Below are 12,980 nucleotides of genomic sequence, written 5' to 3' on the forward strand. Positions count from 1 at the left end.
GTGTTTGTGAAAATGTTATGATGTGTATTATGCATTTTAATGTCACTTCATAGTTGTTCGTAAATCTACTCATTGGAAAGCAATTTATTGAGGAAATCAACTTTATGAGTTTGCATACAAAGTGTTTGACAATATTCCTTAAGTTAAATTTCTGCAAGTCAAAGTTCAAATTAGGGGAAGATATTACAAAAACATGTGCATAATTACTTTTCAAGATCAAAATGAATAGATTGTGAAAAGATATGTCATTTAATTACAAAATAGTGAGAATGATGTTTTTTTTTTCCTTAGCTAGGTTGGGTAGTTCTCTTGCAACAATGTGACATAGGGTAAACTAATTTAGATAACATGTTTTGAATAAGTCTTGATGTATGTTATTGTTTTGGAGGCACTAACATTTTGTAGATATAAAAGAAAAGTTAACTCAATCAAGTGGGAGTCAAAGTCTTTGCTCACATTAATGGACCAGCTTTGAGTAGAGGAAAATTAGGGGTTGTGAGCTCCTAAATTACTATTCTATTTGGTGCTAGAATTAATGCACCTATTGCAATAATCAATGTCATCACTTGTTTTAGTAGTTGACGAGTCTTGAATCTAGGAATTATGTTCCTAGTTTGTGTTTTAAATAACTAGAAGTCTATGTTCTAGAGGAGCTAGGTTTTAGTTAGTCATTTTTCAATAGAAAGAAGAAATTTTTGAGTTTTTAAGTACTAAATATAATCTTGTTCTTCATCAACATGTACATTTTATTGTTATGAATAAAAATATCATTTCAATTTTTCATCTCTAAGTTATTTTATTTCACTTCTCTGTGGGGGCCCACATAGGGAGTGAATTGATTAGTTAGCATAGGATTTATATTTAGTTCATAGAAGCAAAATAAACTTTGTTGTTCTTGCAACATAGGTAGTTGAAGTAATTCTTAGCTATATTTTCATGCTCTATTAAAATAGATTTTGTTCTTAGCTTTAGCATAAATTTCATGTAGTTTAAGCACTTGAATTTCCATAAAGTAGGTCTTAAGTTGAGAAAAGTTTGAAGCATATATTTTGTAAACACCTTTTCAATTTTATGTCCCTAGTTGATAAATTAAATGAGTCCAAATGAGTTGGATAAGAACCACTTGAGATGTCCAATCTTGGGTTAAGTAGCCCATTGCTCTAAGATTTTGGCCCCTTTCTTTGGCCAAGCATTTTTGACAGTATTGCTAGGAATGGTGTTAATTCAAACTAGTCTTTCTAGTTGTATTTCTATTCCTTATAGAAGAGAGTTTAGTAGTGAAGAAGCATGTTATGCATAGAAGAATAGACCACTTAGGGAGATTACTTCCTTGTGATAATCAAGAAGAACCATTCATGATTTTCAACCTGAACTAAATGAACCCCAAGGAGAAAACTACGAAGATGAAGCCTTTGAAAATTCATTTTCTAACATTGATGTTGAATCAAAAGAATCACTCCATTTGAATGAGCTTTTTGATGAGCCTGAATATCAAGATAATCCACTAGCCATTGTTATCTATCGAGCGCCACCTCTTCCTCCAAGAATGGTTGTTCCTACCTTTCCTTTTCCTATCCCACCTCAACAAGGGAACAAAAATTTGAAGAGCATACCTATTGTTGCACTTCCAAAATTATATGGCCTCATTATAGAAGACCCTGAAACCTTTCTCTTTGAATTTGGCATTCTTTGTAGGAGCTATGATTGTACAACTAATTCTCATAATTTGAAATTGTTTCCCTCTACTCTGAAGGAGGCTACTGTTCAATGGTTCATGGGGTTGGGTGTAAATGTTGTAGTAAATTGGACAAAAATGAGTAATTTGTTTCTTCAAAAATATAAAGAATATTGCAGAGGTCAAGATATGAAGGGGGGTGGAATTTTTAAAATGTCATAGAAGGAGGGTGAACCTTGGAAGACTATGTTTCCAGATTCTTGTTTAATGTGCAGTAAAATACATAGCATAACCTAAATGAAGAATCTAAAAGCATCTTTTTCTAAGAGGTGTGCAAGAAGAAAGCATGGAAGTGCTTACACCTAATGGCTAGCGGAGATGTTAACCAAAAAACTTAAAATGACATCAAGGAGATATGTCAAAACTATTGAAGGGCTACTGTGAAGAAAGGTAGAGGACTACGGAGCCTACCACATAAGACCAATGGTGGTTAAGGAGTATCAAAGATGGAGTTATTAAATCTGTTGTCTGACTTCAAGCAAGATATCATTAATGATATTGCTACTCAATTGGATACCATGAAAGACCAAAGGAAAAAGGATGAAGTTGATGCTATGTTGACTAAATTTTGTTCTCATTGCAAAGAAATGAAGAACTACACATGCAACAACATTGCAGCAGTGAATGCACAACTAATGCCCATTGAGTTCAAAGCAATTGATGAGGATAGATGAGAATTGATTTATGTTTCTCAAAGATGACCATGGGATTAGAGACAAGGTATGCCTCAAGACCCTCTAAATAATTTTGGTTATAATAGTAATCAGCAGCAAGGCAATATTCCCTCAAATTTTGTCCCTCAAGGATAGAATTGGAACAATAATTGGCCCAACCAAAAACCTCAATATAATCAAGCCTACCATCAACCACCTCAGTATCCCTACTAGAATACTCAATCACCTCAAAAAAATAATCAGTATCCTTAGTGGGGCCTTAATCAACAACCTTTGTATCAAGGGAATTGGTACCAACCACCTTAGTGGGGGCCTATCCAATTACCTCAACAACAAGCCTTGATGCCTCTGCCTCCTATAGCCAATGCTAGCTCACATAAGCAAGCACAACTTCCTACTCAGCTAGCACCAAACCCCAACAATAAGCAACAGGCTTATTCTCTGTATATCAATGATATTCATCTTAGGTCTAGAACCAAGTTTCCCACACCTAAAGGATCTATAATAACTGAGATCACTAATACTGAAAATGTTGCAGCAAGTCAACCAGTTGATGTTCCAATTTCCTCATCTGTACACACACCTACTCCTCCATTTCCATAGAGATTAGTTCCTGCAGCTCCATCTAAACCAAATCCTATATCAACTAATCTCCTAGACCAACTTAAGAAAATGACTATACCGATTCTCTTATTAGATGTGCTTAAGGGAATTCCCCTTTACAATAATACTTTAAAGGAAGCTTGTGTCAAGTAGTTTGCTAGAAAGAAAAAGAATTCTTCTACTGTCCATTTGTTGGGATAAATTTTTGATTTAATGTTGAGAAAAACCTGATGTCTAAATATTTTGATCCAAGAAGTCCTATTGTTACCATACATATAAATGGTATCCAAATTCAAAAGTTTTTGATTGATTTTGGAGCATCAATTAATGCCATGACCAAAGAAGTCTTGTTAAGATATGGCATTATTGGATTAACGAATGCTCCTACAATACTTTAGTTAGCAGACAATTCAACTATCAAAGCTGATGGTATAATAGAAAATATCATTGTAACCTTGGATTCCTTAGATTTTACTTCAAACTTTGTTGTGCTATCACTGAGAGGCACCCTTGTAGGATATCCATTAATCTTAGGAAGAGCATGGTTGGCCACTGTAGATGCATGCATTACATGTCAATCAGGAAAAATGACAATATCAAATGGTGCCAACACTAAAAAGTGAACTCTACTCTCCTACATAACCTAAACTAGATCTTGACCAAGTTTCTTGGCCAGACCTTGGTGATAATCCTCCAGAAGTTAATTCTATTCAGCAGCTCATGATGCTAAAAAGAAACCCATTTTTTGCATCCTAGAAAGAAGATGATATTCTGGAAGCAATCCTTACTAATCAGTATGATTTTGAGGATTATACTTCTAAAATTCCTACTAGCTCCTTGCAAACTATATTGCCTAAATGTGATGCACCTCAATCTCCTATAGCACCTAATTACCTTCATACATTATTACCCCATGAAAATAAATCTCCATCAATACCAGATATTTTTCTAATGGACAAGGTAAAGAAAGTAGAGATTGCTATAGGAAAAGAGTTGAATATCAATAATGAACTTACTACATCTTAGACGATAAGTGTCATTAAACAAATGCAAGATAGTCAACAAGCCTTTGCATGGGACTATACTAACATGAAGGGTTTAGATCCTAGTCTTTGTACACATAGGATATTTATTAACTCTAAATTTAAGCCAGTGAGACAACCCCAAAGGAGGGTAAACCAAGCATTAAAATATATAGTCAAAGTAGAGTTACAAAAACTTCTTAATGCTGGATTTATTTATCTTATTTCTGATAGCAAGTGGGTGTCATCTTTAGTTATTGTTCTGAAAAAAAGGGGAAAATAGAGAGTATGTGTAGACTACATAGAGCTTAATAAATCCACTACAAAGGATTGCTTCCCTCTGCCATTCATTGACCAAGTACTAGATAACTTAGTAGGAAAAAGATATTTCTCATTTATAGATGATTTGAGTGGCTATAATCAAATCTAGATCTCTCCAAAAGATCAAGATAAGACAATGTTCACCTATTCATGGGGAACTTTTCTTACTATGTCTTACCATTTGAATTATGTAATGCACCTACAACTTTGTAGCAAGTAGTACTTAGCATATTTTCTAACATAGCTATTCATTGTGTTGAGATCTATATGTATGATTTCACCACTTATGGTGACACATTTGAACAAGCTCATGCCAACTTGGAGAAGGTGTTAAAAAGGTGTAAAGAATACAACCTTTCTCTTAATAGTGAGAAGTGCTATTTCATGATGGAAGAAGGAGTTGTTCTTGGGCACTACCTTTCCTCTTTTGGAATTCAAGTGGATCCTTCAAAGATTTCTATCATTACTATTTTACCAATGCCAACCAAGAAAATAGATGTTAGAAGTTTTCTTGGACATGCTGGATACTATGAGAGATTCATCAAATATTTTAGTAAGCTTCCTACTCCTTTGTATAACCTACTTAAGAAGCAAGCTAAATTTGAGTGGACAAAAGACAATGAAGCAACATTCTAGCAATTGAAGGATGTTTTGACAACAACTCCTATTCTTAGAGGACCTAATTGGAAGCTACACTTCCAAATTCATACTGATACATCTAACACTACTTTAGGGGTAGTTCTTGGACAAAATGAAGATACTATTGAGCATGCCATTTATTATGTTAGTAAGAATGTGTAGGGTGTTGTGATGAATTATATTGTCTCTAAAAAATAATTTCTTGTTGTTGTGTAAATTTTGACATTATATTACAAGCTATGAGCTTTATGTCTACACTAACCACTCTACTATAAAATACTTGATGAATAATCCTATTATCTCTAGTAGATTAGCATATTGGCTACTCCTAATGCATGAGTTTAATGTAAAGATAATACATAAACCTAGCTAAGCCAATGTAGTAGCAAATTTTATGTCATGACTTCAAGTACCTAATGATCCTATAGCCATAGATGATAGCTTTTCTGATGAGCATATATTTTTAATAGAAAGTTATAACCCATGGTTCACAGATATAGAAAATTACCTTGCTATAGGAAGAACACCACCACACTTTTCACCCAAGTAGTATCATCACTTGGTGGAAAAGAGTTTCAATTTCTCATGGATAGTTGGATTGATTTTTTACACTGGACTAGATCAAGTAACTCATCGGTGTGTAAGGGAAGATGAAACTTATGACATCCTATGGGCATGCCATGATGAACCATGTGGGGGTCATTTTGCAGCAAAAAGAATAGCCTACAAGATTTTAACAATCGGATACTGCTGGCCTACTCTCCACAAATATGCATCAAAGTATACAAGGCAATTTGATCAATGCCAATACATAGGAAGGCTCACTAAAACTGATGAAATGCACCTATAGCCACAGGTGGTAGTCACACCTTTTGAAAAATGGGGTATCAATTTTGTCAGTCCAATAGAGCACTCTTCTCATGGAAAATCATACATCTTAATATGTATTGATTATGCAACTAAGTGGATTGAAGCACAAGCTATAACACATGCATGAGATCACAAAGTAGAAACTTTTCTATATGAATCCATATTCACCAGATTTGGAGTACCTAGAGAAATTGTCACGGATGAAAGAGCTCAATTCACATCAAAATTGATTTTAGAACTCATGAAGAAGTACATGATCCATCATGTTACATCTTCCCCATACCATCCTCAAGCTAATGGTCAAGCAAAAATCACAAACAGAGAGATAGAAGCAATCCTCAGTAAAATAGTTTCTATTCACAAATGGGACTGGGTTACCAGGCTTCCTAAACTAATTTTGGCTTACAAGACTACATGGAAGAACACCACTAGATTTATCCCATTTGAATTACTTTATGGTAAATTTTCTTCTATGTCTATAGAATTTGAACACAAGACTCTAAAAATTTCTTTTGAGCTAGATGTTGATCTTTCAAAGGCTTAAGAAGACAAGTTACTAAAGTTGAATGCTCTTGATGAATACCATAAATCTACACTACATAATACAATGATAATCCAATAGTAGCAAAAGAAATGGCATGATAAGTTCATCCATGACAAGAAGTTTTCTATTGGAGACTAGGCCCTCCTGTATGATTCCTATTATTAGAAAAATCTAAGAAAATTCCAAACCCCTTGGCTTGGACCATACAAAATCATTTTTGTGTTTGAGAATGGTGCAGTATAGCTCCCTACCATTGATCATGTTCACTTCAAACTCCTTGTTAATGGACACTACTTAAAACTCTACCATAAGCCATCTAGTTGTGAAGAGTTCCTACAGTAATTCTAGTTATCTACTGATCCTATAATTCTTGCAGTAGCTACAGATTAGTTTCCCACTAATTTTTTGTCCTCTGTCTAAAATAATTTCACTCATCATAATAAACTACTTTCTTTGTGAAAGTATTTTCTCTGTAATAATTCCACCTCACTCCATTTTTTCTCATCTTTCACCTCACCCCACCCTTCATCAACTTGCATGACGGTATCAAATGACAACATGACTTAACAGGTCTATACGCATACTCAAGTTTAAACTTTTTCTTAATGTGTTGTTCTATTTTTAGTTACCTCTGTCACTAGCAATTGCATGAGCTATTGCGTAATTTAGTTAGGGGGAGGGGTATTATATTTCATTTTTTGTTATAATTAAATATCAATTAAATGTCTATGTTATTCTTTATGTGCTACCACATATTGTTTCCTTTCCATAAATCATGATAAGAGAATGATGTGATGTGGTAGTCACCTTTATGTCACACACTTCTCACAAGTTGGTAAGTATGAGTTCCAAATAAGGTACTTAATGCATAATTAAGTGATCTTAAGTGGTCTTAAATGCTGAAAACATTAATTTCTTAAAATAAGTACTATAACTTATCTTCTCATCTATTGCAAGCTTTTTCAATTTGGAAATTACTCCTATAATCACTCTAGAGGAACAATGGGAGGTGGTTTCTTAAGAAGAGAACTAGCTGACCATACAACATTGTTGGGAGACCCAATTTTCCTACCTATATTTCAGGCTAAGGGGTGGACAAATTACATGTTAAAACTATCTGCATAGAATGAGGAGCTTGCCTTAGAATTATTGCCAACATTGAGGGATGTTTTTACTACAATTAGAGGAGTAAGGGTTGCATATTCACCCAAAATTGCACTAGATATAATGGAATTACCATTGGAAGGAGAGCAATTTTCAAATGCATTAGACCCAATTTTGGCCAGAGCCCAATTTATAATGCATACAAACCCATGACTTCAAATAGACCAAAAACAAGGTACAATCTACACATCTTTACTAGAAACATTTTTTAAATGTGCTACTTATATTGCGATATATTTTACTTGTGAGGGGAGACATTCATATTTGCATGCCATGCATTTCAATTTTTTGAGCTGCTTAAGACATGATGACTACCCTTTGAATGTTTCTCATTTTATGTATCATATTTTTTTAAAAAGAGCCACTACAGCACAAAAAGGAACCCCAAAGGATGTTTCACACCACTATTTTACTAAGCTCATCATAGAAAAAGCCTTTAGGGAATAACTTGGAATATCTTGGGATGATTTTGTTGAATACAAAGTGCAAAACCCTATTAGGAAACTTGCAGAGAAAGTTGAAGAGGAAAGAGAACCTTAGGAAAATCTTGTAAACTCAATACTAGGCTCTTCCTCAGCTAGACCCAGGTGATCACAGAGAACCTCAATTTTCACTCATATAGCTTCTACCTCTGGGTCAGGACCAACATTTGATAAGGGTAAAAGGAAAGTTTAAATTTCCTAAATACTAGCTCTCCTATAGTTCCTAGGGTTTATAAGAAGAAAAGGGGGAATGTACAAGAAACATCTCCAGAACCTCCTATTGCTTTGAAGGTAGTAGAAGTACCCTTTTGGCATAAAACTTGAAGGAGCTAATTATTTGTAAAACCCAATGAAGGTGTGTCTTTCCAATTCCCTGTATCCAAAAATGTAGCTAGTGAAAAAGAGCAATCCTCTTCTTCTGATAAAGATAAGATCATCATTGAAGATGGTGAAAGTGTAGAACATGTACCTACAGTAGCAGGAACATCCTCTCTCTAGTTACCCATCATTTTCATAGATTTATACAATGATGAAAATGTATCTATTGGAGTTTCAGATTCTCCTCCACCTCAAAGAGAAAAATTTCATGAAGAAGATGTTGGAATAAATTTTGATGTAGTTAATATGTTGTTGAATAGATTCTTTCTCAAGGAAATGATGCTTTAGCATTCGCAGCCTAGCAAACTGTTCCTATTGATCCTTCACTTAAAACATGTGTTACTTTCCATTTTGGTTCCACTATTTCATTGTTAAGAATTATTTCACAATTATCTAACTACTTAATTAAGGAGAGGGAAGAATGAAAAACAAAGAGAGAGCCTAGAAAAAACCATCTTCAATCAAACTCAAGATTTGACTAGCAAGGATGAGGAGATTGAGAAACTAAGTGGTAAACTTACAAAAGTCATTGCTATGATTCCTAAATTATTGTCTTGTCACTCTCCTTCTCTTGTTTGTGTTCTCTTTTTGAAAGAATAATTTGGCAATTACCAGATGACCTGTGTAATGCAGAGTAAAAATTTAACATTGAATACTCATGAATTCTTCCAAGCGTTTCATGCTACCCTTGTAGGCATCAAAAATTTTCTCTGTGAACTCTTTTTACATAATTTAGTAGTCATTGATAATAGACATTGGAACCCTCTTTCTTATATGGGTGATATTCAACTCAGTGCATTGATGTCTTGGATCCAAAATGAAATTACCAGGGAAAACTAGGCTCATCAATATAGGGAATTAGAGTATGAGATGTCGTGTTTTATCAAGCCTAAGGCCAAGGATGTTAGAACTCTATATTATGAATGGTGGAAAATTTCTTACTCAAAACCCAAAATGAAAATTATTCCTCCTTTAAGGGAAATAGTCTACCAAGAATATAAAGCTATGGTAGAAATAGATCTTCCTACAACAAAGCAGGTGAATCAATGTGCTAGATAGGATTGAGTGAAGACCTGGAGAAGAGGGAACCTCATTCTCCATTGAATTTTATCATGGCCACTTAGTGAGCACCCTAGTATATAATGCTAGGGGAAGAAAGAAAAAATGATTGGATTCCTTTAACTATTGTTGTCTCCATTGCTTGCTAATCAACAAGATTTAGAGAAATTTGATATATTAGAAGAGCTCCGTAGATGGGAAAGTTACAGGAAGAGTAAAGGTTTTTATTGGAACATTGCTAAAGGGAGTAAAGAACAAAGTGTTGCCTCATATTTTAGGATGGCTGCAAGGGTGAAAAATTTCATGTTTTATTGAAGACAAGTCAAAGTTTTAGTTGGGGGCAATGATGAGACTAGAATATGGTCTATTTTGTCATTTCATTTTTAGTTTAATTTGCAATCTTTCTAAAGACTTGGATGTTCAAGAACATGATGTTTATCATGATTTTAGACAAATGTGTGCATAATTAATTTTCAAGATCAAAATGAATATGTTGTGAAAAGATATGTCATTTAATTACAAAATAGTGAGAATGATGCTTTTTCTTCCTTAGCTAGGTTGGGTGGTTCTCCTACAATAATGTTGCATAGGGTAAACTAATTTATATACCATGTTTTTAATAAGTCTTGATGTATGTTATTTTTTTGGAGGCGCTAATATTTTGTAGATATAAAAGCAAAGTCAACTCAACCAAGCTAGAGTCAAATCGGTTGCTCACATTAATAGACGAGCCTTGAGCAAAGGAAATTTAGGGGTCATGAGCTCCTAAATTACTATTCTATTTGGCACCAGAATTAATGCACCTGTTGTAATAATCAATGCCATCACTTGTTTTGGTATTTGATGAGTCTTGAATCTAGGAATTCTATGTTCCAGAGGAGCTAGGTTTTAGTTAGTCATTTTTCAATAGAAAGAAGAAGTTGTTGAGTTTTTAAGTACTAAATATATTTTTTTTGTTCATCATTATGTATGTTTTATTTTTATGAATAAAAATATCATTTTAAGTTTTCATCTTCGAATTATTTTACTTCACTTCTCTATGTGGGCCCACATAGGAAGTGAACTAATTAGTTAGCATAGGATTTATATTCATTTTATAGAACCAAAGTAGACTCTATTGTTACTGCAACATAGGCAGTTGAAGTAATTCTCAATTATATTTTCATTCTTTATTAAAATATATTTGGTTCTCAGCTTTAGCATAAATTTCCTATAATTTAAGCACTTAAATTTTTGTAGAGTAGTTCTTAAATTGAGATAAGTTTAAAGCATAGATTTTGAAAACACCATTTCATGTTTATGTCCCTAGTTGATAAATTAAATGAGTCCAAATGAGTTGGATAAGAATCACTTGAGATGTCCAATCTTGGGTTAAGAAGCCAATTTTTGTAAGATTTTGAGCCCTTTGTTTGGCCAAGCAATTATAATGACTCTGTTTATGCATCAAAGATACTAGTTTCAAACTAGCTTACAACTACTATATTTGGTCATAACTAAATTTTATAGCTCATTGTATTTGGTCGCTAGAACTATATGATGGCTACTATGTCATCTCTAATGTTCTCACATATCACATTTTTGGTACTGTGGTAATGGCTAGATCTCTTTCATGTTGTAAGATGTGTTTTCTTCCAATTTGGGTAAATAGAAAAGTTGATCTTTATAAATGCTTATTTTTATCCTTTTCTTGTAGGGAGGATCCCATTTACATCTATATGGAGGAAATTCATGGGAGATTCAAGAAGGCACATAGAAAAGTTGTTTATAGAGCTCTTGCTTATGCTATAAATGATTAACATAATTAATTTCTAGAGTGTTATGCCAACATATAGAATATTATTTGAATGACCTTGTAAATGAAGAAAAAAATCATATTAGGGGAGAGATATTCCAAGTAAGCATTCAATTTTGTGCACCCTTTTTTTTTCATCATAGCCCATTTAGCCTAATTTTTAACACTTTTCTCATTGACATTTTTCAACTAATGATAACGAGATTTCATCTTATAGTCTAAAATATGTTAACTATAAAATCTATAGTTCATAGGTAACCAAAATTTTGTACAAGATGGTTTTATTTGGAGCCTTTCATATTGAAAACTATTAGAATATACAATTTTCTCAAAGTTTTATATCATGAGCTTCATGTCTGAGCCATTTGACTTTTTCCATATTACAAACATTTATCTTGGAGGCAATTCTTCCTTTTTGGATTGTGCCTTTTTCACATACTAATTATAGAATAATCTCAAGACAAACTACTTGAAAAATGTGACAGCATGATGCCAAAGTTGCAATGAACTTCTTAAGATTCTTTTACAAATCTTATTTAGTCACATATTGATATTGTTCCTCCCTTTACATAGTTTTAATTTTTTTATGAGGTGTTCTGGGACACATTTAAATCATCTACCTGAATATAGAATAATCAATTTATATCATATAAGTTCATATTAGAAGGTTGTACCCATTTATTAAATTTTTTAACTTCAATTATGTAATCTTTTCAAAATTTTAGCTAAAATAAATGAACTATATTAATAATAATAATAATAATAATTTTAAATCAAAATATTTCAAAATGAAACACTGCAGATAAATTAAATGAATTATACTAATGATGATTATTTAGTTAGTTCATAAACATTAATTTTAATAGCCAAGTTTATGGAAGGTTAACTTAGAGAATAAAGTTATACAGATTATCTATCCTCTCGTGCTCTCTATATCTCCTCATCTCCCCTTCCCTTCCTATACCTTTAAATCTCTACATATTTCTTCCTTTATCTTCTTCTATCTCTATATTGTTATCTCTCCATCCTTCTCTACCTCTACACATCTATCCATTTCTGCCTCTCTCTTTACATAGCTTTCTATCTCTATCATTAACTTTATATCTCCCCCTCAATATGCTAAGATAAATATATTATTACTCAAAGTAGCTTTATTCTCTTCTTCATTTTAAATTTTGTATATAAATTAACATGCAACTACTCTATAACCTTACATTATGATTTTAACCACTTAATTTAATATTTATTTTTTGAATCTAAAGACTCACTAATTATTAAAATTTGATTTTTAGAAAGAAAAAAGTGTTTTTCCAAGGAGTTTAGCTTAGTTGGTTGAAGCAATGAGTTCTCATTGTGGACACCCTAGTTCAAATCACAAGAGGGACATGTTTATGGAATTCTATGTTGTGACTCTTGGTCTTCTATTAGTTGTATTTGTCTCATTGTAAATAGTTGATTCTAGGTTGTGACTCTTGGTTTTCCAATCATTGCTTCTAGTGTGGTCTCCCATAAGGAGCTCAAATAAGTTGTAATTGTTTCTCTTAAGGAGATTGAATAAGTTGTAATTGTTGCTCTTAAGGAGCAACTAGTATTATTTCACATTTATAGCTTATGATAATTATATTTTTATTCTACAATTTCTTTGAATTTCATGCAATAAATATTATTTCAATTGTAACAACAAATTTGTGTTTTAT

The sequence above is a fragment of the Cupressus sempervirens genome, chromosome 2 (assembly GCF_028749045.1).
Source record: "Cupressus sempervirens isolate cs-2001-9-10 chromosome 2, ASM2874904v1, whole genome shotgun sequence".
NCBI lineage: Eukaryota > Viridiplantae > Streptophyta > Pinopsida > Cupressales > Cupressaceae > Cupressus > Cupressus sempervirens.